We start from the raw sequence: 26,404 nt of genomic DNA on the forward strand, positions 1-26,404 counted from the left end.
CACTCTCTTGAGATGTCTTGTATTGTACGAAGTCATTCCAATGGGACTCCAACTTGACAAACGCCTTAACATTGAAATTCGATGTTTCATTCTTCAAGATAAACTTTTTATACAATGTCTTCTTCCAACTCTGGAACAATATTGCCATCTTCTTCATTGTCCAATCCCTCACTAGCTCCTTCAAAGCATCATCTGCTTGTAATGTGAAATGCTGAGTGATCTCTCTCCAAGCTAGGTTCTTGTCATGATCAGATACAAAACTAACATTAGGAGCGGATATCTTCTGCTTCCATTCACGAGCACTAACTGGGATCCTATCCCTTACAATGAACCCACATTGATTGACATATGTCTGAGCATGTGGTCCTAATGGTTTGCCGGTGTCAGTGTCGAATTCTGATATTATGAAACGGCCCTCTAATGGCTTTTTTGGCCCTCGGACTTTCCTACTCTTGCCGGTGGTTGATGTAGATCCAGAGACCGGCTACATGAGTAGAAACACAATGATTAACAACAAATATACGTATGCATGCATCTATAAAAGATGATAGATAATCGAATATACCTCGCCAGTATTTTCTTACACGACAATTTGTTGATCTTCAACCACCGAGATATTTAGGATATCCTCATAATCAGCAAAGTACTGACTCATGTCATCTACATCCGCATTGGTGCCGGCATTGATAATATCCGCCATTATGTCATCATTCAAGTTATCATCCGGAGCAGCCATTTGTATCTTCAAGATAACACATAGATAGAATTACTATGGCACATAACATAAGTACATGTGATAACACATATAGAATTACTAAATCCAATTAAATATAATAACACATAATATTTCATAAGGATAAACAATAATAAGGTATAGGCTTTGGAATCGAATCAAAAACACTTTCGATCCAAAAACATGGAAATAAGTACATGTATATATACACATAGAATGATACAATTTTCTCTCTCTCTCTCTAAACACATAGAATAAGTGCATATGTATATATCTCTAGATATGCATGTGATAACACATAGAATATCTCTCTAGATACAATTTTCTCTCTCTCTTAACACATGGAAATAATTAAGTACATGTATATATACACATAGAAATAATTAAGTACATATATATGTATACATATAGAATCTCTAGATAGAATTAATTACTAAATCTAATTAAACCTAACATATATATATAGATAGAATTACTAAATCAAAATTAAATCTAACACATATATAGAGAGAGATAGAATAATAATTACTAAATATATCAAAAACTATAATAAAAACTATCTAAATAATTATCTAAATAAAGTACTAATTAAATTTTAATACATTTAAATCTAATTAACATATATAAAAAACTATCTAAAAACTAAGAATAAACTACTAATTAAATTTTAATACATTTTAATCTAACATATATATCAAACACTACCTAAAAACTATCTAAAAAACTATCTAAAAAAGTATCTAAAAAATATGGCCGAGCGCTAGCTGCAGGCTAGGGGCGGATGGCCATGGCGGGCGTGCTGGCCGGCCACGGGGTCGAGCTGAGCCGTGCGAGGACGACGTACGGCAGAGACAATCTCGATGGTCGCCGGGCGGGGCTCGACGACGAGGCCAGGCGGGGGTAGACGACGACGGCGACGCGACAGAGACGAGATCGACGTTGTAGATCGAAAAGTAGAAGATGAACAGAGGAACCATTCGATATATATAGGCCGGGACTAAAGATCCTTTAGTCCCGGCTGGTAAGCCGAACCGGGACTAAAGGTCAGTTCCGGTTCGGCTTACCAGCAGGAACTAAAGGATCTTTAGTCCCGGTTGGTGTTACCGACCGAGACTAAAGGTATTTTTGGGCGGACAAGTCCACCTAACCCTTTAGTCCCGGCTCAGCTTACCAGCCGGGACTAAAGGATCGTTAGTCCCGGTTCCTGGCCTGGGCTGGGACTGAAGGTCTGAAAATTTTGACAGCCCACCAAAGTAATTGGAAATGCCTGGGATTTTGATTTTGTTCTCCTTGTTTAATACTAATTAATTCTATAGCAACTTAAATACTTTGCAATATTTATTTTAAAAATACTATTGATTAAATAATTATTTATTGTAAATAGAAAAATTTTGTAACCTAAAGTTTTTAATTTCTTTTATGAATATAGAATATAAATGTTACTAATACTAAGTATTTTGTTAATGCAAAAATATATTTGTAACTTAAAATTAATAAAACTAATATTATTCAATAGGAAATTTATTATCACATTATTGTAACGTCAATGTTTCAATTTTTTCTCGGTTTTTTTACCAAAATGACAGGAAATTTTTGTTAAACCTATAAAAATAAAGAAAATATAGTATTTTTGTTCTACAACTTTTTTAAATGAAAAAATGACCTATATAAGGATTGTAGACCTTGATGAGTTGAACAAACTTAATATTCAAAACTTTTCAATTTGAGACAATCTAGGGTTCCGAAAACTAGTTTGTAGGTGTCGAAATTTAAAAATCACAAATTTGAATCATCTAAACTTTCTCAAATGGAAAGTTGACCAAAACAACAATATTATATCTCGATGATCTGAACAAACTTGGTATTCAAAACTTTTCAATTTGAGATAATCTAGGGTTCCGAAAACTAGTTTGTATGTGTTGAAATTTAAAAATCACGAATTTGAACCATCCAAACTATCTCAAATGGAAAGTTGACCAAAACAACAATTGTAGATCTTGATGATTTTAACAAACTTGGTATTCAAAACTTTTCAATTTGAAGTCATTTAGAGTCCATAATACTAGAGTCAAAGTGTTGTTTTTTCATTTGACCAAATTTGACTTGGTCAAACTTGCTCAAATGAGACACTAAATGACCTCAGATGAAAAATCTCTAAATACTAAGTTTGATCATCTTAGCAAGATCTAAAATTGTTATATAGCTTATTTTCTCATTTGAGAAAGTTTTATCAAACACTAGTCATAAATTCTTTAATCCCATATAGACTTTTTAAAACTATGTCACATACTTGTGAAATTTGAACTACATTTTACTCAAACTTTCTCAAATGAAAAAATGGCCTGTATAAGGATTGTAGATCTTGATGAGCTAAACAAACTTGGTATTCAAAACTTTTCAATTTGAGACAATCTAGGGTTCCGAAAACTAGTTTATAGGCGTTGAAATTTAAAAATCATAAATTTGAACCATCCAAACTATCTCAAATGGAAAGTTGACCAAAACAACAATTGTAGATCTTGATGATTTTAACAAACTTGGTATTCAAAACTTTTCAATTGGAAGTCATTTAGAGTCCATAATACTGGAGTCAGAGTGTTGTTTTTTATTTGACCAAATTTGACTTGGTTAAACTTGCTCAAATGAGACACTAAATGACCTCAGATGAAAAATCTCTGAATACCAAGTTTGATAATCTCAGCAAGATCTACAATTGTCAAATAGCTCATTTTCTCATTTGAGAAAGTTTTATCAAACACTAGTCAAAAATTCTTGAATCTCAGACTTTTTAAAACTATGTCACACACTTGTGAAATTTGAACTACATTTTGTTCAAACTTTCTCAAATGAAAAATGGCCTATATAAGGATTGTAGATCTTGATGATCTGAATAAACTTGGTATTCAAAACTTTTCAATTTGAGACAATCTAGGGTTCCGAAAACTAGTTTGTAGGCGTTGAAATTTAAAAATCACAAATTTGAACCGTCCAAACTATCTCAAATGGAAAGTTGACCAAAACAACAATTGTAGATCTTGATGATTTTAACAAACTTGGTATTCAAAACTTTTCAATTTGAAGTCATTTAGAGTCCATAATACTAGAGTCAAAGTGTTGTTTTTCATTTGACCAAATTTGACTTGGTCAAACTTGCTCAAATGAGATACTAAATGACCTCAGATGAAAAATCTCTGAATACCAAGTTTGATCATCTCAACAAGATCTACAATTGTTACATAGGTCATTTTCCTATTTGAGAAAGTTTTATCAAACACTAGTCACAAATTCTTGAATCTCATATAGACTTTCTAAAACTATGTCACACACTTGTGAAATTTGAACTACATTTTGTTCAAACTTTCTCAAATGAAAAAATAGCCTGTATAAGGATTGTAGATCTTGATGATATGAACAAACTTGGTATTCAAAACTTTTTAATTTGAGACAATCTAGGGTTCCGAAAACTAGTTTGTAGGCGTTGAAATTTAAAAATCACAAATTTGAATTATCCAAACTATCTCAAATAGAAAGTTGACCAAAACAACAATTGTAGATCTTGATGATTTTAACAAACTTGGTATTCAAAACTTTTCAATTTGAAGTCATTTAGAGTTCATAATACTAGAGTTAAAGTGTTGTTTTTTCATTTGACCAAATTTGACTTGGTCAAATGAGACACTAAATGACCTCAGATGAAAAATCTCTGAATACCAAGTTTGATCATCTCAGCAAGATCTACAATTTTTACATAGGTCATTTTCCCATTTGAGAAAGTTTTATCAAACACTAGTCATAAATTCTTGAATCTCATATAGACTTTCTAAAACTATATCACAACAGTGCATCGTTGTATCATGCAGGCACAACAGTGAATTTCTTCTTGACGTATGACCCTTGGTTATGATCTTGTTGTAACCATAGAGTATCTTCATCATTTAACATGATGCTTGGATCTTTCTTCACTATGAAGGGTAGAATTCGAACATTTCTTTCATAATCTTCTGACATGTCTGACTTGTCTTCAATTCTCACTATATTTATTTTCCCAGAAAGAACTATGTGGCGCTTTGGCTCATTGATCATTGAGTTGATGTCTTCGTTTTTTCCTCTCTTTGATTTTGTAGACATGTCTTTCACATAGAACATCTGACTCACATCGACAGCAAGGACGAATGGTTCGTCTTTGTACCTAATATTGTTGAGGTCCACTGTTGTCATTCCATACTCTTTGTCGACTGTTGCTCCTCCTCCGGTCAGCTTCACCCATTGGCACCGGAACAAAGGGACTTTAAAATTAGGTGTGTAGTCTAGTTCCCATATATCTTCTATGCGGCCGTAATATATTTGTATATTCCCATTTGGATCTATGCCATCTATGCGAACACCACTATTTTGATTGGTGCTCCTTTTATCTTAGGCAACTATGTAAAATGTATTCCTATTTATCTCGTACCCTTGGTACATGAGGATATGCCATGATGGTTGCCTAGCTAACAAATACAGTTGCCCATCAATATTGTCATCGCCTTGACATTCTTTTCGCAACCAACCACTGAAACTTTTCATGTGCTGACGCCTAATCCAAGCTTCAGTCTTCCCTAGAAACTTGGATCGTAAGAACTCCTTATGTATCTCGATGTACAGATGCACCAATGATGAGTTCTAAAGAACTGTGTAGTGTGCTTTATTGAAATAATCGTCTTCCATGCCAATATATGTTTTCTTCCCTAAAGTTCCTTTACCACTGAGTCTCCCCTTGTGTCGCGATTCAGGAACGCCAATCAGGGCAAGGTCAGGAATAAAGTCAACACAAAACTCAATGACCTCCTCTATTCCATAGCCTTGGGCGATGCTTCCTTCAGGCTTAGAATGAACTTTCACATATTTCTTCAAGACTCCCATAAACCTCTCGAAGGGGAACATGTTATGTAAGAACACAGGTCCAAGAATACTAATCTCCTTCACCAAATGAACTAGGAGGTGTGTCAAGATATTAAAGAGGGATGGAGGGAACACCAACTCAAAGCTGACAAGACATTGAACCACATCATTCTATAGAGTAGCTATTTCCACTGGATTGATTGCCTTCTAAGAAATTGCATTGAGAAATGCACATAGCTTCACGGTGGCTAGATGTACATATGGAGGTAGAATTCCTCTTAAAGCAACTAGAAGCAATTGCGTCATAAGCACATGGTAGTCGTGGGACTTTAAGTTTAGGAATTTCTTCTCTAGCACATTTATTATACCCTTTATATTGGAGGAGAATCCTGATGGGACCTTGATGCTGCTTAGACATTTGAACATGCTGTCCCTCTCTTCTTTGCTAAGCGTGTAGCTAGCAGGACTTAAGTAATGATGTCCATCATCTGTCTTCTCTGGATGAAGGTTGTCTCATTATTTCATGCCCTGTAAGTCCTGGCATGCTTCAAGTGAATCCTTTGGCTTCCCATACACACCCATGAATCCTAACAGGTTCACACAAAGATTCTTTGTCAGGTGCATCACGTCGATTGCGTTGTGGACCTCTAGGACTTGCCAATAGGGTAGCTCCTAAAAGATGGACTTCTTTTTCCACATGGGTGCGTGTCCCTTAGCATCTTTGGGAATAGATTTGCTGCCTTGTCCCTTTCCAAATACTACTTTTACATCCTTGACCATTGTGAGTACATTTTCCCCGGTTCGGTTATGAGGCTTCTTCCGGTGGTCTGGCTTACCTTTAAAATGCTTACCTTTCTTTCTTACTTGGTGATTCAAAGGAAGGAATTGACGATGGCCAAGGTACACGACCTTTTGACATCTTTTCAAATATATACCGTCAAAGTCATTAAAACAATGTGTGCATGCATTATATCCTTTATTTGTCTGACCTGAAAGATTACTTAAAGCAGGCCAATCATTGATTGTTACGAACAACATTGCTCGTAGGTCAAAGTGTTCTTGTTTGTACTCATCCTAGACACGTACACCTGGTTTGTTCCATAAAACTTGAAGTTCTTCAACTAATGGCTTCAGATAGACATCAATGTCGTTGCCAGGTTACCTTGGACCTTGGATGAGGATCGGCATCATAATGAACTTCCGCTTCATGCATAACCATGGAGGAAGGTTGTAGATACATAGAGTAACTAGCCAAGTGCTTTGCTCCCCAAAAGGATTCATACCATCTGTACTTAAGGCGAACCTTAAGTTTCTAGCCTCATTTGCAAACTCTAGAAATTCCCTGTCTATCGCTCTCCACTGGAACCCATTAGCTAGGTGTCTCAGCATATTGTCTACCTTATGGTCTTCTTTATGCCACCGCAACAACTTTGCATGGTCTTTATTTCTGAACAAACATTTTAAGCGTGGTATTATAGGAGCATACCACATAACCTTGGCAGGGATTTTCTTTCTAGGATGTCGTTCACCCTCGACATCACTAGGATCATCGCGCCTGATCTTATACCGTGCTGCTTTACATACTGGGCATTCATCCCAATTCTTGTATTCATTGCCATGGTAGAGGATGCAGTCATTAGGACATGCATGTATCTTTTGGATTTTTAATCCTAAAGGGCAGACAACCTTTTTTGCTTCGTATGTAGTGGTGGACAATTCATTTGGCTTTGAAAGCATCTTCTTTATGAGGTTCAATAAATTCCCAAATGCCTTGTCAGATATACCATTCTTTGCCTTCCACTGTAGCAATTCTAGTGTTGTACCTAACTTTTTTTGCCCCTCTTCGGCCGTCGGGTATAGCAACTTCCTATGATCCTCAAGCATGCGCTCGAACTTAACTTTCTCTTTTTCACTTTCGCATTCTTGTTGTGCATCACGAATGGCATCGCCAAGAGCATCACCGAGATCATCTTCTGTCGCTACCTCTTCTTCATCTCCCCCCATTGTAGTATCATCAAAGGCATCATACTGAGTAATAATGTCATCAATGTCTAAATCTTCTCCTTCACCTTCTTCCATCATGACCCCGCTTTCTTCATGCTTAGTCCAGCATATATAGTTTGACATGAAACCTGACTTAAGCAAATGTGAATGAAGACTCATTGAGCTTGAATATTCCTTTAAATTTTTACATATGGCACATGGATAGCACATGAAACCATCCCGCTTATTTGCCTCGGCCACACCTAAGAAATAGTGCACGCCCTCAATAAAGTCTTAGGAGCAGCGATCGACATTGTACAATGACATGACATAATCTGCATTACACGACAAATTATGAAAACCTTGAACATAATTAATTATTTTATTACACAACATAGATGACACACACAGTTGATTAATTAACTAAGCCTGGCTACAACGTAAGCAATCCCAACTATCACTAAACAAACTAAAACTATAATACACTTCAGTAACATAATTATTTCGTGACCGTACGCAACTAAAACAGACAAATCATTCTTCTGTTGAATATCAATAAGCTTCTCCTGCTGGCTCACTACCTCATCATCAGCAGTCGCTACCTCAAGCGCACCCGAATTATGCACGTATGTAGCATAATCTTCCTCCTAGTACCAACCATCGCATCCATTGCCCTCCCACTATGTAGCATAATCTTCCTCCTAGTACCAACTATCGCATCCATTGCCCTCCCACTGAAATTAAAGCTAAAAAATATTTAGTCAAAAATATTCAAGAAAAGCAGGTCAATTAGCCATAATAATCAAATGCGTAAGAAACTCACATCGTGATCTGGGCACTTGTAGAAAACATGACCCTTGTTGGATCCCTGTCTCTTGACTCGGTACTCCATCACAATCTTCTACTTACACTTGCCGCAGATAATGAGATGGAGTTCTGGCCTCAGTCGTTTCGCAGCCGAACAAGAGGCCGAGGATCCGGTACCAGTTGTCATCTACTTTCTATACTTATTTTTGCAAAGTAGTGTAAATTTCACATTTTCTAAAATAATATATTTAAACAAAACTAAAATTATTTATTTATCTAACTAAACCATGAAATATGTACTATGTATAATAGTAAAATACTAAACTATCAAGTGATTTTACTATTGTAAATCATCATGTGATTTTGAGCTAAAAATGACATAGAAATCACATAGCTCAAAAACATGTTTCAATAAATAACCATCTATACTAGTTGACCTTGCTTACGTGATCATCTTAGCGAGCATTTCTCCACCGGACGGCACCGTACTTGGCCAAGGAAGAGCTCCGATTCTTCGAGGAAGAGAACACGGTCTTCCACGACCATTGCCGCTCTCCCTCGTAGAATCAAAGCTCCTCCTTGACATCCGTTACCGCTCAGCAGAGAACATGCTCGCCGAGATGAACACGGTCTATAAGTTCAACTAGTACGGATTTTCTATAATTTTCTAACTATTTTCTAAGTTTTTCATTTCATGGAAAATTTAATTCTAAAAAATAAAAGACATGATTTCTAAGTATTACATTTCATGGAAAAAATAATTCTAAATGACCTGCTCGATATCGGCGAGCTCGCGGGCGTTTAGGTTGCCGAGGATAGTAACATTTGTAGATGACATTTATAGGTCTGAAGTTATCAAATATCCATCAAATTATAGCTCAAAAACATGTTTCAATAAATAACCATCCGTACTAGTTGACCTTACTTACGTGATCATCTCGGCGAGCATTTCTCCACCGAACGGCACCGTACTTGGCCAAGGAAGAGCTCCGATTCTACGAGGAAGGGAACACGATCTTCCACGACCGTTGCCGCTCTCCCTCATAAAATCAAAGCTCCTCCTTGACGTCTGTTACCGCTTGGCAGAGAACATGCTAGCCGAGCTGAACACGGTCCGCAAGTTCAACTAGTATGGATTTTCTATAATTTTCTAACTATTTTCTAAGTTTTTCATTTCATGGAAAAATTAATTCTAAGATCACGTAAGCCGCCGGGGACGAGGATGGCGCGTGCTCCAGCGAGGACGAGCGAGGCGTGATTTTGATGAACTAATTTAACTTTTGTTTATCCAAACATATATGCAAATCATCATATGATTTTGAGCTAAAAATGACATATAAAATCATAATAAAGTCCAACATATAAAGTTACACATGCATCTACATCGCAAAATGAGATAAGCTACTGATAAAACATAAGAGGATTAAGTTTGTTACCTCCAAAATCGAAGAGCAACACCAATGGAGGGGGAGAGAGCAAGAACAACAGCAAGCTGAAGAACAGAGGTAGTGAGTTTGAATGGAATGGCTCGGACTCGGGGAGGAAGAAATGAGCTGGTCTATAAGCCGAGATAATTAGTTCTGGTTAGGGGGCTAAACCGGGACTAAAGATTAATCTTTATTCCCGAGGCATCACCCAAATCGGGACTAAAAGCTTTAGTCCCGGCTAGTATTACCAACCGGGACTAAAGGTAAACCTTTAGTCCCGGTTGGTAATACCAGCCGAGACTAAAGATCCCTGCCCCGCGGACGACCGTTGGGCAGGAACCTTTAGTCCCGGTTGATATTACCAACTGGGACTAAAGGATCCTTTAGTCCCGGGGGCAAAAAATGCCAAGGCTAATGCTAAATTGGGACATCGTTCTAAAGTCTGTTCTCTAGTAGTGAGTTATAGATATGCAAAGATCTATATATTTGCAACCATATCTCTTTTGAACGGGAGACGCCTAGCTAGGTTACGTGATATACGAATATCATATAGAAAGAGGGGTGCATGATGCCTCACCTTGCTGTCATGCAAAGTGATGAGTCGAGGATGGTGGGGAATGATCTTTGCAATAGCCTCTCCTACAACAAAAGAATATAATAGTGTGTAGGGTCAAGATGGCGGACTAGAGGGGGGTGAATAGTCCTTTCTAAAATTAATCATGTAGGCTAACCGAAACAAGTGTGGAATTAAAACTATCGGTCTAGCCAAGACTACACCCCGCTATCTATGTTCTCTAACACCTTCCAAAGATACTAATTAAGCAACAAAGGTGCTGGGCTAGCTAGAGCTCACCTAACCAATTCTAGGAGCAAGGTCACACAAACCTATGCCACTAGTACTTCAAGCAATGAGGGAGCTTCTACATATGCTAGTAAGCAAAAGCATAAAGCCAACTAAGCTCACTAGCAATACTCAATAACAAGGCAACCAATGCCAAATTAGAGAGCGCAAATACTTAGCTACACAAACTAAGCAAAGTGACTAACAAGGTTACACAAATCAAATTAGCCACGCAAGGGAGCTACTTCTATGCTACACAAGCAAGAAGGTAACTAGTATGCTACACAAGCTAACTAATTACAAGAGCAACTACACAAGCACAATGTATATGAAAGTAATCACAAGCTTGTGTAGCGAGGATGCAAACCAACAGGAAGAACAAGGTTGGCACGATGATTTTTCTCCTGAGGTTCACGTGTTTGCCAACACACTAGTCCCCGTTGTATCAACCGCTCACTTGGTGGGTTCAGCGGCTAATTGGCATCACCCGCCAAGCCCACACATCGGGCACCACAAGAACCTACTCTGAAAGTGAGGGTAGCTCAATGACATGCTCAACTAGAGTTGCTCTTCACGGCTCCCACAGGGTGAGCACAATGCCCCTCACAAAGCTCTTCTCTAGAGCACCGCACAAACTTCTTGTGAGCTTTGACGGAGACCACCACCAAGCTGTCTAGGAGGTGGCAACCTCTAAGAGTAACAAGCACCACTGGCTTGTAACTCAATCACCTAGTGCCACTCGATGCAACCTCACGATGCAATCACACTAGAATCGCTCTCTCACACAATCGAATGATCACTATCAAGTATATGTGAGATGGAGGGCTACAAAGCACTCACAAGCATGGACACAAAGTCCCTCGAGGTGCTCTACCCTAGCCAAGGCTGAGGCCACCTTCTATTTATAGCCCTACGGGCTAAACTAGCCGTTACCCCTTCACTGGGCAAAACTCGGGACGACCGGACGCTCTGGTCATATCGACCGGATGCAGGACCTCAACGTCTGGTCAACAGATGCTCACCACGTGTCGCCTCCATTCAACCTCAGTCACTTGATCTCAACGGTCAAGTGATGACCGGACACAGCAACCCCAGCGTCCGGTCGTTTCCAGTAAGGTACCAGTCGCGACCGGACATGTCCGGTCGGTCATGATCGGACGCAGTGTCAGCGTTTGGTCCTTCTCCAACTTTTCTGTGTCGCCTACGTCACCGTACATTAGCCTGATCAGACACACCCTACTAATGTCCGATCACTTCTAGCGCCAGCGTCTAGTCAAAGACCGACGCCTACACGCTCTCTGCTGCCACTGACCGGACGTAGGACCCCAGCATCCGATCACCACATGACCAGCGTTCGGTGCACTCTCTAAGACCCTATCTTTTCTATATAGGGCGCCGGTGGCACCGTCGGACTGTCCGCACTCTATGGGCGGACACTCCGCCGGTGGAGTTTCAAACCCTTCTCGCCTCCATTTCATTGCCGAGTTGATCCACATCAACTCCAACTTCATCTCCTTTATAAATGTGCCAACACCACCAAATGTACACCATCATGTGTATGTGTGTTAGCATTTTCACAATCATTTTCCAAAGGATTAGCCACTCAACTTGCCACGCCACTCAATCCTAGCGATGATGCAAAGTTAGATCACTCGAGTGGCACTAGATGACCGATATGCAAACAAGTTTGCCCCTCTTGATAGTATGACCATCTATCCTAAACCCAGTCATCAACTTCTCTACATACCTATGACCGATAAAATGAAATGCCCTAGGTTATACCTTTGCCTTGCGCATTCCATTTCATCTCCTCCAATGTTGATGCAACACATGCACCAACATGATCAATAATGATATGATCCACTTCATATCATCACATGATCATATTGGTTCATCGATCTTGACTTTACTTACTTTTCACCATTGCCTTCATCCATTGGTGCCAAGTCTTGCTCAAGCTTTACCGCCACGCGGTCCATCGCTCCAAAGCCTCCGACTTGCCCTTCATGCTTGCAACTGATCCATCAAGCCAAGTCTTGTCTTGATCTTCTCCACCTTGATCACATGACTCAATGTCATGTCTCATGTGCAATGAGCTCCTTCATCATCACATGTGTGAGCTTTGCAACATCTCCAAGCCATTTTCACCTTCATGACATATGTTGCTCACACACATGTACCTATGGACTAATCACATGTGTATCTCATATAAACATAATTAGTGCATCTAGGTTGTCACTCAATTACCAAAACCATACAAGGACCTTTCATAGTGTCAATTGTAAATTTCAACAGCACCTCCCCTGCATGGTGAGGTAACCAAAACCTGCAACAAACCAACAGCATGATGGTCGACAACCACATACACACCAAACCAATGGCATGATGGCTAACAACCACATACATAGGTTATACCTTGCAAAACCATGGTAGGTCCAAGGTGTGGGGTGGTGGGAGGGCAAGGCACGGAGTGTCGGACGGTGGTGGTAGGGTGGGGCAAAGAGCGGCAGCCGCATAACCTATTATAACATAAAACAAACCATGTTATAACCAAATTATAACATGATTGGTTTAGCACAAGTAGCAAAACTTTTCTTTGGCAACTTACGTTTTAGACAAAATGGCGGACATGATTGGTTTAGCACAAGTAGCAAAACTTTTCTTTGGCACCATCTACCAGAAAGATACACCTAACAATAGACTTGTATTACATTCAACTCCAACTGATAACTGCATGCATATTAAACACATAATTGCTACACTACTTTGACTGGTAATGCAAGTATTATTACCAAACCAGGGGTTAATTTATATATGGCCTAGCTAAAATAATCAGTTGATCATGTTCTCTGATGAATAAGTAAACGTGGCTCGATTGGTTTGTCCGGTTGATCAATAGTCTAAACCTAATAAAGTATTGTACATCAGAATGAGGTATGATGGTCTTGTTAACAAGTCACAAATGTGAGTAATCATTTGACCAATTACTTATTGCTAGCTAATACTAACAAGAATCAAGATGAATTATCAAGCTCTAAATTCTAAATTGTATGTGCAGCTGTAAGAGAAGACGATGGCTAGCTAGCTCCTAAACACTAGACATGATTTGCATTCCTGATCACTACATTATTTGCTGGGTTTTTCTTTTGGCCCCTGAACACTAGATTCCTAGGCCATAGCTACTACCAGTGCTATCGATTCACAGATGAGGAAGAGGACGAATGTCGACAAACCTTGCAGGTAGGGTCTTGCACCAGAGGGGAGTGCGCCGGACGCTGGGGCGCTGGCTGCCAGATGGAGGGTGCCGGCCAGCGAGGTGCTGGGGGCCAGCGAGGGGCCTAATGTAGGGAGAGCCGGGGGGTGATGGCGGGGTCTTGGGGTGGCGGTAGGTCAAGGGACACCGGTGGGACAAGTGAGATCGATGGCGATCAGGGGCACGGGGCGTGGCGTTGGCTGGCGGTGGTGTGGCATGGCACAGGCACGGCACGCCGGTGACAGGGTGTAGGCATGGGACGGTGGCCGCATGGCGTGTGTGTGCAGGCATGACTATGTGTGTGAGTGTGTACGGCCGTGGGTGGTTATGAGGGAGGTTTCCCGAGTGCCCATGATCTAGCACTCAGCAAAGCCTAGGTTTGTCGAGTGCTAGATCGCGGGCACTCGACAAACCTATTTTTTTATTTTCAAACCCTAAACTATTGCGCATGTGTGGGTCCCGGTGAAGTGGTTTATCGAGTGTCAGATCAGGGGCACTCAACAAACTTTTTTTTCATTTTCCTTCTCCTATTCCATAACGTGTTTTCCTCAATTTGTTCCGATATACTTTGCAAATACCTTCTCCAATTCACTCAACAATATATATTTGATTTTTCTAGGAATATTATTCCATTATTTTACGCAGTTATAGCTCAAATTCAATTTATATCAATTAAAATTCTATAATTACAATTAATAAATTAAAATTATCAAACGGATCCAAAAAATTACCAAAATTTCACATGAAACAATCTTTGTTCTATATTGCCTATACAAAAAGTGTTGAAGTCAAACCCCAATTCGACTGTTACTTTGACTCCAAATCTTACCGAATCATTCTCAATGCTATAATTCTCCTTCTCAGATACTTCGGTTTGTAAACATCGTACATGACAGATTGTGTGAAACCTTCTCTTTTTTACCACAACCTCCATGTATGATTTCATGAGATCTTAACAAATCTCATGATTTTCAGACTTCGTTTGCTTTTTTTTAGAATTTAAAAATCATTTGCCCACACGTTCGTGGTCGTGTTTCCTGAACAAAATGTTCAAAATTTCTTTTCATTTTCCAGGTAAGGCCTCACAATGGACTCAATAACATGAATATCATTTTTCTACTCATTTTATTCTATTATTTGAATCACTTGCAGTTCAAATTTGACTTATGCCAAAAAATTCCTTGAAATACAATAAATTAATTAAATATAGCAAACAGATTCAGAAATATACCAAATCCTAACATGGAGTACCACATGTTGTATGTGGAGAGTAGAAAAAGTTTCAAGGTCAGAAGTGAAACAAAACTTATTATTTTATGCAGTTATAGCTCAAATTCAATTTATATCAATTACAATTCTATAATTGCATTTAATAAATTAAAATTATCAAACGGATCCACAAAATTATCAAAATTACAAATGAATTAATCAATGTTCTCCATTGCCTATACAAAAAGTTTGGAAGTCAAACCTCAATTCGACCATCACTTTGACTCCAAATCTTACCAAATCCTTCTCAACGCTACGATTCTCCTTTTGAGATACTTCGGTTTGTAAACATCGTACATGATAGATTATGTGAAACCTTCTCAATTTTTTACCATAGCCTCCACATATGATATCATGAGATCTTGACAAATCTTATGATTTTTAGACTTTGTTTGCTTTTTTTAGAATTTAAAAATCATTCGGTCACATGTTCGTGGTCGTGTTTCCTGAACAAGATGTTCGAAATTTCTTTTTATTTATCGGATAAGGCCTCATACTAGACTCAATAACATGAATATCATTTTCTACTCATTTTATTCTCTTATTTGAATCACTGCAGTTCAAATTTGACTTATACCAAAAAAATCCTTAAAATACAATAAATTAATTAAATCTAGCAAACAGATCCAGAAATATACCAAATCTTAACATGGAGTACCACATGTTGTATGTGGAGAGTAGAAAAAGTTTTAAGGTCAGAAGAGAAAAAAACTTATTATTTTATGCAGTTATAGCTCAAATTTAATTTATATCAATTAAAATTCTAAAATTACATTTAATAAATTAAAATTATCAAATGAATCCAAAAAATTACCAAAATTACACATGAATCAATCAATGTTCTTCATTGCCTATATAAAAAAGTTTTGAAGTCAAACCCCAATTCGACTGTCACTTTGACTCCAAATCTTACCGAATCATTCTCAACGCTACGATTCTTTTTTTTTGCGCCTTCAACGCTACGATTCTTCTTCTGAGATACTTCGGTTTGTAAACATCGTACATGATAGATTGTGCAAAATCTTCTCAATTTTTACCACAGCCTCCACTTATGATATCTTATGATCTTGACAAATCTCATGATTTTTAGACTTCGTTTGTTTTTTTTTAGAATTTAAAAACAATTCGGCCACACGTTCGTGGTCGTGTTTCCTGAATAAGATGTTCAAAATTTCTTTTCATTTCCTGAGAAGGCCTCGTACTAGACTCAATAACATGAATATTATTTTTCTACTCATTTTATTCTATTATTTGAATCACTTGCAATTCAAATTTGACTTATACCAAAGAATTTCTTGAAATGCAATAAATTAATTAAATATAGCAAACAGATCCAGAAATATACCAAATTATAACATGGAGTACCACATATTGTATGTGGAGAGTAGAAAAAGTTTCAAGGTTAGAAGAGAAAAAAAAACCTATTTATTTGCCGAGTGCCAAAAAAACACTCGACAAACTTATTTCTTTGCCGAGTGCAAAAAAAAACACTCGGCAAACTTATTTCTTTGTCGAGTGCCACTAACGGACACTCAGCAAACTCCTAACGGCCGGCACACTAACTAACAGATGTCCATGTGGTGGTTTGCTGCTGAGTGTCTCTGTTTTACCAAGTGTTTTTCCTAGTTTGCAGTGTTTTTTCAGCACTCGGCAAAGAGTTTGTTTGCTTAGTGCCATTATTTTATCGAGTGTGTTTTTTTACAGCACTCAGCAAAGAGCTTGTTTGCCAAGTGCCCGATAGAATGCACTTGGCAAACATTTTTGCACCCGGCAAATCTGCTGTTTCCGGTAATGAGATCCGAGACGAAGATAATGCAGATTGTGAAAGCGTGTCAACTTATATTAGAAAATGCGCCATGAGAAAAAGCAAGGCCCTCCAAACAAATTGGAAATTTCACATCACACTAGCCAACCATATTCTGGATCTTGAAATCCTGTTTGTCAGAATGAATAACCAATTGTGTCAAGTTGAGAAATCAGGAAGTCTATACTCTGAAATGAATCCGAGTGGCAGAGGCATTACCTTGAACTTGGATGGGTATCCAAGCTTCTGGATAATTCACGCATACTGCGCTAGGAAATAACAAAAGATAAGAATTGTTCTATATCAAAATTCTTCAAAAGGCTGAAAATAGGATCAATCAACCTAGTTTCTACCTACGCAATAGATAGGCCCGGCATTGCTAAGCATTTGGAACAATGAAACTGTATCGGAAGTGGATTTTACCTTCCTTGCAGCAAGCTTTGAATGTTCTTCGCTCTTTGCTCCATTGCAAACCATCTTCCCAGAAGCGAAGACCAGCGCTGTTGTTTTTGGTTCCCTTATCCTCGTGATGATTGCAGCTATTTACACCAAAATTTGGGAAGAAAAACATGGGAACTCGAAGCCTCCAAGATTGTGTCATCAAGGAATCGATTGTATAAGGATCGATATCAGCTAATTCAGATGCAGTACTGAGATCAGCTCTCTTCGGATGACGTCAGCAGATAACGTTAATGAGCTACGGTTGGCGTCAGAAAGAACATGTCGTACTCTATAAAAAGGGAAAGATTAGGATCCAAGTTATCTTAAATTAGGAATATTTTCTCTTATACAAAAGATTGTAATGAGTCTTACTTGAGTAGGATTCAAGTTTAGGTTCTGGGTATAAATATTGGACCCTGACTATTATAAGAGAGATCCAATCAATCAATACCAATTACTTTTTTTGACTTCACGCCAACCCTTAGGAGTAGGAGTACTGTAGATTTCGGCGAGTTCTTCAACAAGCAGGGCTGCATCGATCCGGTCGACCTCCGGCATGTCTATAAATACCATCATGGCTTATACCTTTGTTTGTAAGGTTGTATAGGTCTGGCCAACCTCTTACGAGCTCTAGTATAAGTTAGTTATCGATCCTTATCTAGTTCAAGTACGATTGCGTCGGTTAAGTTTGACCTCCACTGCTCGAATTAGACTAAGGTCAAGTTATCGGCTCTACCTGAGGGTGGCATCCTTCGGATATATTCATTAAGTTACTAATGTTGTTGATGTCTTGTTATCATTAGTTTCAGCAATATCAACCTGCCCGACCAAGATCGATCTAGATCGGCCTCATATCCTTTTAGTCCATCGTTTATTTTGTCACATTACGATGGTTCTTATTGTAAACGACAGGTTATGTTTTATCGACCATTCTACTTTGATCTTGATCGCGCATAGCATGTGGCTAAGGCATGTCTAATCTTGAGAAGGTTTACTAGCTGGTTAAATTTGGTCAATAGCTCACTATTATGGCTGTAATGATCCGGTCGATCTCCACTGTTAGCACTTTAGGTCGGAGTATGCTAGCTGGTATTTTTGCTTTCGACTAGACGTGACCTTGGTTGTTTGCTATGCCTACATCGGCTAAATAGCTGATTGCCCATACTTCAACGCTTATAATGTGGGTAATGTGTCTTTATGATTCCGTTAAATATGAATAGATCTGTTTATTTTAAAGGTTTGATTGTTATCCTTATCATGGCTATCATTGATCCGGTCGAACCCCACTGTTAAGCATAATAGGTTAAATTTGATGAGTTTATAGGTCTATCCAAATTGACTGGCACATCCTTGGGAATTCGTAGGATCGACTGGTCCTGCGTTGAAGCCAGACAGATCTCCAGAACGTTCTGGCTTGCTGCATGTCCACCCGACGCGGCTACCATGTTTTTGCGCCGATAGCAGCAAAACACGGCGAAAGAATACATGGCATTTTTAGATTCGAGTAACATGAGTAATGAGTTCCATGTTTTACATTTACAATGGACCGGAAAATTATAGTGGCAAACAACTATACCCTTTGGATTGTACTCTGCATTACGCGCCTGTAGAGCGATCATTTTTAGATCCAACTGGCAGTCTAAATTGACTGTTGAGACAATGTTCCTTAGACATCAAAGGAAGGATGGTGAGAACTCTATGTAAAAGTGGACACAAAGGCGTCACTAATCATCTAGAAGTCCTTTTCTTCTTAAAATCAAATTCAAACAACTTAATCATAGAATATGTCTACAAATTGTATCTTCATCCGTAAACCAATTGTTTTGTTGTCATTGTCACACCGTTTACAAGCACATTCCCTAAAACTTTCCTTAGTTGAGCTAATAACTTTCCTAAGTTGAGCTATTCACCGAATCAGACACGAATTTCCCAACGCGCAAATCACGACCATCCCGGCTTGGTGCGTGTCCACCCGGCATTGCTACCATGTTTTCACGCCGACATGTGTTCTGGCACACCCGGTGAGACTCCACAATCGTCATTGCAATTCATATCAACAGGGACATTCTTATGGTGCCTTATAAAGATCTACCTAATGAGGATAAAGAAGTCATCAGTAAAGCTATAGAAGAATTTTAGAACAAGTGTTTATTGTCCTACACCAAGACACGTGACAATAAAGTTGTTCAGAAATATCCACTACCGAGAGTTTTGATGCATGAGAAGTCAGATACAGACGAAGCTGATGATAGGTGTTTCTTCGTAGATACTATAAACAAGTCTATTCATGATGCCATGTTGAACCATAATATAGCTTTTTGAACACATTCCATAATACCATGAAACAGGTGTTTCATGGATGTCCAATTGATCAGGTTGGACCGACTTATTACACATTCCACATCCATCGACTCAAGGGACTAATCAAGCCGGTACTAGCCATCAAGAAGTAGCACTAACTGGTAATGATAATGTCCAGACAGTTCAGAGCTCATCTTAGCAGGTTCAAGGTACCACTACTAATCAAATACAAAACAATCTTGGATCATCAGTGCAGTATGTGCAACAGCCGATGGGGCAAGTTTAGAATCAAATGGTTGGTTTTGGCACATCAGGCCAAATACCATTGTCGGCTCAAAAAATAGCATCATTAGTTCAAAGGATTCATAGAGATACAGATCCCAACATTTACAACCAAAGACTTTAAGCAGTAAACCAGCATAGGACCCAACAGATAGAGATTCCACAAGGATATCATTATGGCATAGATTACAATACCCTTTATATGATTTCAAATCTAGGGTATCAAGGTACCCAAAATTTTAATCCACAGATGGGCCAAACATGTCAGCCGGTATCTTACACAGTTAGGCGAAGCATCCTTTGAAGAGGCTCATCGAGTTTGTTTCTTCTCCTTATCCCTGTCAGGCCTAGCCTTGACTTGGTTTTCATCATTTCCAGTTAATTCCATTGCCAATTGGACTGACCTAGAGAAGAAGTTTTATACATATTTTTATACTAGGACAAGAGAAAAGAAAATTACAGATTTGACGACCATAAGGGAAAGAACTAATGAATCGGGTGCTGAGTTTCTTCAGATGTTCCAAGAGACCAGAAATTTGTGCTTCTCATTGAATTTAACTAATGATCAGCTAGCTGCTTTAGCTGTTTAAGAAATGTTGCCAACATGGAGGAAGAAGCTAATTGGGCAAGAGTTTGACAATTTAGGTTAGTTGGCTCAACGATTGGCAACACTCAATAGCCAATTCCAAAATATGCGTAGAGATACCTGATTCTAGAAGAGTGTCGCAATTACCGAAGCCTATAATCCATATTCAGATGATGACGGCGATGAGGATGAAGAAGAAGAAGAGATTGTTGTGGCCGAATGGAATTCGAGTAAGAAGACAGTGACGGTGCCAAATCCTTGGGGAAAAGCGATGATTTTAACGTCATAAAATCAGACAAGCTCTTTGATTTCTTGCTTGAGAGGGGATAGATCAAGTTGCCCACCAATCATGTTATGTTATCTCCCAATCAGTTGAAGAATAAGAAGTTCTGCAAATTTCATAACGTTACTTTTCATTCTACTAATGAGTGTAGAATTTTCAGGCAACATATACAGAGGGCTATTCAGCAAGGGAAGCTTAAATTTGATACACCTCGGAAGATGAAAGTTGATGATAATCCTTTCTCAAGAGATCAGAATATGGTTGATGCTAAGTTGCTTAAAGGGAAGACTAGAGTCCTAACATCAACTAGGGCCAAAGAAACCAGAACCGTCGATCCAAAGATGCAAATATCGGTTGATGAATATAGAGAGATTAAAAGACGTCGTAATCAACAGAAGAGCCAATATAAGTAGGGAGAGACGTTAAGGAACAGGGTGATAAGGCCATGTGTCACATCTTGAATTTTGTTGAATAAATGGCAACATCAAAATGAAAAGAATTATCAGCGTTGGTTAGAAGAGAAAGAATACCAGCGTCAACACGAAGAGGAGAGGTATGAAAGAAAATAAGCTGAATCACATTGGAATTGTCCTTTTATCAAACACTGTTGGAATGAAGGTTTGAAATTGCCTACTAGAAATAATTGCCTAGAGTGCAATGAGCAATATTGGGAGTTTAGGCAATCTCAAGCCAACCGCCGGTCTATCCATGCTCGGGATGAGTATCATCATAATAATATGGATCGGCGCTTAAAAATAGAAGTGTTCATGATCGGCTCGGGAAGCGAGTTGTTGATCAAAACTGGGCTGATTATGAAGAAGAGGGTGATGAGAGAGAGTATGTTTGGTAGGAAGGGCAATGGTGTCTAGGAGTTTTGATAAGAAGCTAGAAAAGAAGGGTGCAACACCTAAGGAACAGAGAGCTAGAACAAGCTCAGGCATCTGGTAGACCTCAAGTGTGGCATGCTAAATAAATAGCCGATAGGGGTCAACCATCGGTTAATATTCCAATGGCTTTTTAGTTGCCGTCAGAATTTAGAGCTCCAGCAGACCAAGAAGTCTATTCAGATTTTGATGAATCGGAGTATGAGGAGATAGTTGCCAAGTTGATAGTTATACAGCAAGTTATATTCGATAAGCCAGTCAGCATCGGCACTTAAAAGTTTTATATGTAAAAGGTTTCGTTGATGCGAAGCCGATGAGCAAAATATTGGTGGATGAAGGTGCTTCTATTAATCTAATGCCTTATACTACTTTTCGCAAGCTTGGCAAGAGATCAGGAGATTTGATTGAGACTGATATGATGCTTAAGGATTTTGGGGGTAATGCATCCAAGACCAGGGGGCAATAAATGTCGAATTAACAATTGGAAGTAAGACTTTGCTCACTACATTCTTTGTCATTGATGGAAAGGGTTCATACAGTTTACTCCTTGGTCATGATTGGATTCATGCAAATTGTTGTGTACCATCGACTATGCATTAATGCTTGATTCAGTGGCATGGAGATGATGTTAAGCTAGTTCATGCTGATGATTCTGTGAGTATAGCAATAGCTGATCCAATGTATTGGGAACTGGGAGACTTTGAGTGTTTTTCTGGCAAACTATGGGAAGGAGTCTTCATTAAAATCAATGATGAAAGACAATAGCCGATCCAAGTAATCGGCTCTAAGAGTTTGTTTTAATGGATAATCCAATAGATGGTACGGATGATAAACTAGGGCATGGCCTCACTTCAGCCGATGAATTAGAGGAGATAGATATTGGTCCTGGAGATAGGCCTAGACCGACATATGTGAGTGCTAAGTTGGATCTTGAGTTTAAGCAAGAGTTGATAGATTTATTAGAGGAATTTAAAGATTGTTTTGCTTGAGAATACTATGAGATGCTTGGTATCAAGAAGTGATCAATGGAAAATATCTGAAGAAATATTATCCTAGCATTTGGATTAATACTTGATAGCCAATTTGTTTAGTCATTAGCTCTAATAGCTAGTACCAGAAGGGTATCGCCTTTAGCTCAAAAAATTACCCCAAAAGGGGAAAAGCCAATACGATATGTATCGCCTATAGAGCAGAAACCAACACAGAAACAATTATGGTATACACAAGACATTGTAGAAAGTACACTGAGACATGATCATAGAAAAATAGAGGTTTTTATTCATTGATTGGTTTGCCCTAAATACAAACTAGTCAAAGACATTATTTATCACATCCTAAGCAGAATGTAATATCCACGATAGCCTCCGTTGCATCAATGAAGTCCTTCATTAATTCCTCATGCTCCACGGGGTCGTCGTCCATTGGGAAACTGATCTCCATGGTATGAAGCTCATACCCGGTTTGAACTTGTGCCATGGCCAGCGCCACCGATGCGCTGCGACGGACGCCATGGAGGGCGATCTCCTAGACATGGGTCAAGACATCATGGAGGCAGGCATTGATGAAGGGGCCCTAAGCATTGATGGCCACCGTAGCCACGTTTGCTGCCAGCTGGAGGTTCTCCAACTGCATCGTCAGGGCTAGCGGTCACAGAAACAAAGAATATATCAAGACAAAGACAATGGAAATCAAATAAAGGTGTTCTTGGAGTCCATCTTACCTACCACCATAGCATCGGACTCGGCCAGCCACGCCCAAGAAATGGTGGCCTCTTCCTCAATGGTGTGAAGGATGGCTTGAGAGGCCCTCAAGCTAATCATTTTCCTGATTTGCCTCGGAATAACGGTCCTAGGCTACCCTCCACTCCCGGAGGAAACACCAGGCGCCATCGCTGTTGTAGGAGTCGGAGAAGTCCAACTACGAAACTGGTGTGGTGGCAGCATCAGATGCAGCATTGGAGGGCTCACTGGCCCTAGGAGGAAGTGGACGAAGGCTGTCATTCAAGACAAACTTTTAAACAAGTTAGAAAAGTTTATTGCCATGAGTAGAAGATATCGATCTCACCTCATACGGTGGAGGCATTGGCTCATTGGCACGCTCTCCGTCAGAACCTCCTCTGCCACGCGCTTGTCCCGGTTGTCCTTGCCAGCCATAGGGTTTGGTTGGATCTACGAAAAGGAGGAAGAAAACCACTATAGGGTTTGAGAAGGCAGAGAAGTGTAGAGAACAAAAGTAGTTACAAGTGTGGATGTGTTTGAGGCTGGAGTCCTTGGCTGATATTTATAGCCATGAAGTAAGGTAGTAGATATCTTGGGACATGCAAAAGGCAATCGCAATTAATGGAAGGCAAAGCACTGCCCCACTAATGCCGGAGAGAATGCGGTGTTGATAACTGAGGATGGAAGATTGAGGAGTTTTCTTAATGGAGACTGTGTTTTTAGACTTAATTGGATTAAGGTCAGGGGTCTGGAATCGGCTACTTTCAGATCGGCTCTTTAGCCGAGATAAGAGATATAATAGATTAGCAGGAAATATGGTTCTCATTAGTTTCACACGGGATATATATTACAAATAATGACATTACAAATTCAAAACATCTCGGATTACCTTCAAAGCTTTTAGCCAAATAGCATCAACCTCTGCAATTTGTTGCTTATCTCCTTCGGCTGATCTAGGGATGTTCTTAAGTCGTTGCAGATGGCCTTGCCTTCTTTGACTTTAGTAAGCACTTCTGCTTAATGGCATTGGGTATTTGAGCTAGATTGGACTTATGGCGATCGATGGTAGCCTTCATGTTCTTTAGTTCCTTCTCAAGTTCTGCACGCTTGGTTTCTAGTTGGTTCAGCTCTGGCTCGATCTTGAGGGAGGAGTTCTTCAAATTATTGATCAGCTATGCTAGCTCTACTTCTTGGCCATAAAAGTTTCACAGTTAGACAGATTCCTCTAAGTCTTTTTCACCTTTGGGGCTTGATCTTCAATGATGGATAAAGGTGACAAGACTTTGATGAGATCTGGGGATAAATTATCCTTAATGGCTAAGAAGATTCTTTGCAATTAATATGCATCTTGGATCAAATCGGCTATATCCTTCTCAAGCATTGGCAATATGCCCCTTAGCTAATTTCTGGTCTCTTCTGATAAAGCTTCTTTAGAAGAGGTGGCTGGTGAGCTGATTTCATCTTCATCTATATAATCTTCAAGATTGAAAGAATAGCTCAGGACTGGTGAGATAAGTACCTGTAGGTGGGAAAGAAAAGTTTTGTTAAGAAGTAACAAGTTGTTGGAAAATGAGAAGAATGGGGAGATATAGTACCTTTTCTAGGGTAGTTTCTGTCTGAGGAGAAGGAATAGCTGATGATGCACCAATGGTATCTGGTTGAATTGGTACTGAACTTTCAACATTGGTATTTGCAAACATCAAGGAAGATTTTTCAGTTCATGCTTGTTACAGAAGGATAAAATAGACATATAACTTTCTTACCATCAATTGTTTGTTGGACTGGATGTTCAATAGTCTCGGTGTTAACATCAGCAGAATCACTTTCAATGGGTAGACTGTCAGACTTCTGCTCTTGCGTGAATATTTTCTCAAGGAGTGTCTAACATGATAAATGGTCAGAGAAGGGTGGAAATTGATTGAAAAAATAAGAATTTTGAGGAGATACCTTGGCAACATCAGGAAGTAAAGTAGGAGGATTCTTGTCTTCTACCATCCTAGAAGGATCGACCGATGAAGGATGCGTTGGTGCTGATTTAAACACCCGGGACAAAAGTTCAGCACCTAGAGCAGGTTAGGATGCAATGGTTGATAACTGCAAGGAAAGAATCAGAATTAGAAATTGAATATCATTTTGAGAAGTGGATGAATTGTTTTACCTGAGCAGTTGATGGTCTCATTCTGCGAAGCCTTTTTCCAGTAATGGTTTTCTAGGTTGTCCCTTGGGTTGCCTTACATTTTGAAGATTGATATGTTACAATTGTAGAGACAGCTTGGGTTTTCATCAGCTTCTTCAGTGTAGGTGTAGTTGATCCCAGTCTTGAGATTGGACATGACGGATAACACACTATGGCATGCCCTTTTCTGTCCATAATTGGGGGATTGAATTAAACATCCTGCAAGGGAGTCCTATTAGATAAGTTGATAGAGGGACTCTAGTAGATGATCTTTATGGAAGAAAAGGAGTTAACTGATTCCCTCACTATTGGAAACAAAATCATCATCTAGAGCTATACATTTAGGATGAACTGGCCTACAGAAGAAATGGGAGTGCCACTCTTACCACCAGGAATCATATAAATGAAAAGTGAATGAGGCTTTGGTCCATTCATGTAGATAGAGGGAAGGAAAATTTGATCCTAACTGGAAAACTCTAGAAGCTTTCATTGCCTCACTGATGCCTTCCTTCGATTTTAGTATATCTTTGAAAAATAGCCGGGGGGCAGTTGACCAAGACCAAACTGACAAGCTACGAAAGAAGGGTTATAGAACTCATAGGTTGGAAGGTTGCCTGCAAGGAAGGAATCTATAGACATTTTGCTACGGCCATGATAAAATTTGGCTAGAAGAATGTAAGGTTTGATGAAGGAATTGAAGATTGCAGCTATTGTTTCGTCTGAGCAACCTGATTC

The sequence above is a fragment of the Miscanthus floridulus genome, chromosome 2 (assembly GCF_019320115.1).
Source record: "Miscanthus floridulus cultivar M001 chromosome 2, ASM1932011v1, whole genome shotgun sequence".
NCBI classification, from domain to species: Eukaryota; Viridiplantae; Streptophyta; class Magnoliopsida; order Poales; family Poaceae; genus Miscanthus; species Miscanthus floridulus.